General features: G+C 45.5%; 1 pseudogene; it reads right to left on the reverse strand.

Moving 5' to 3' along the window:
- Positions 1 to 99: 99 nt before the first annotated feature.
- Positions 100 to 723, reverse strand: LOC102817703 (annotated as a pseudogene).
- Between the last annotated feature and the right edge of the window lie 544 nt (positions 724 to 1267).

A 1267-nucleotide genomic window follows, 5' to 3' on the forward strand; every position in this document is an offset into this window, starting at 1 on the left:
CTAGCACCCAGTGTTCACTGGGCTTGGAGAGGGTGGAGATAGGTCTAGCCCACTAAAAGAAGGTATAGAAGTAGAAGGCAATGGCATTAATATTGTAGCCTATGGGGAGGATATGGGGAGGAGGTACCTGATGTCCTGTCTCCAAGGATGGCCCTCCAGGGATGAGGTAGTCATAATAGTGAAGCTGGAGAAAGAACTGTGACCCTGGAACTCTCTGTCCTGGGTCAGCGCCAAAAAGAAACCCTCCTTCAGCAGCTCTCAGCTCTTCCACACAGAGCCACACACAGGATGGGGAAGCCATCATCCCTTGGAATAAGACTGTGTCAATCTCAAACAACATGGCTACAGCATGTTGGTCTAGTATCTCCTGTGCCTTCCTGAAGATGTACTGGGAAAGGGGATCTCCCTACTGAGCACCTTCTGCAAATTTCCAGCAAAACTCAGCAAACCAGCATTCATCAAAGTCCCTATGCAGGTAGGGGAGGGCACCTGAAAATTGTTGAACATGGCTTGTTTGATGTAGTCAACATCATGTGGTGCTACCTCTAGGTTGTCAGTGGAGTTAAGCACTACATTCGTTGCTTGGTGTATGATCTAGTAGGCTGAGCCCTTGTCCCCCATCATTTGGCTGCAGTCACCACAAGCCACTCTCTGAGCCATTGCGTTGATGATCCTATGGTTGGAGCCTGTTCCAGAGATGAACACAACCCCACCACACTGCATAGAAAATCCACCCTTGCTTTCTGGTTGGTGCTGTTAACCATCTCATTTATCCACTCTACACACTTGTCTGTTCTGATCAGTAGTGGTTTCTTCTGAGTCCATCTGCTACTGCCAGGATCTGCTCATCCTCAGAAAGTAAAAGGAAATTAGACTGCATAACTCCCCAGATTCCACACACAGGAGCTAGCAAGGTTTATCCATCTTGAACCCTGTGGATAGTCATGAACTTCAGCATGATAGAAGTTTGCAAGACCAATGACTTCTTTATAGCAAGTACCTTTTAAAACAACATAACAGACTTCAACAGATAGAATACACAGAAATCAAACTGACCACAATTATGGAAAAAGATGGTGAAAAGGCTCCATATTATCAACTAAAACAAGGTCAGGGGAAGACAACCCATGGCACTTTCAATAATCTCCTCCAACACCATAACTCAAAAGCATCAATTCTTCTACAGTCTTCCTTATTCACTGTCCAGCTTTCACATGCACATGAGGTTATTAAAAATACCATGGCTTGGGTCAGGCACACCTTAGTC

The sequence above is a fragment of the Chrysochloris asiatica genome, unplaced genomic scaffold (assembly GCF_000296735.1).
Source record: "Chrysochloris asiatica unplaced genomic scaffold, ChrAsi1.0 scaffold00010, whole genome shotgun sequence".
NCBI lineage: Eukaryota > Metazoa > Chordata > Mammalia > Afrosoricida > Chrysochloridae > Chrysochloris > Chrysochloris asiatica.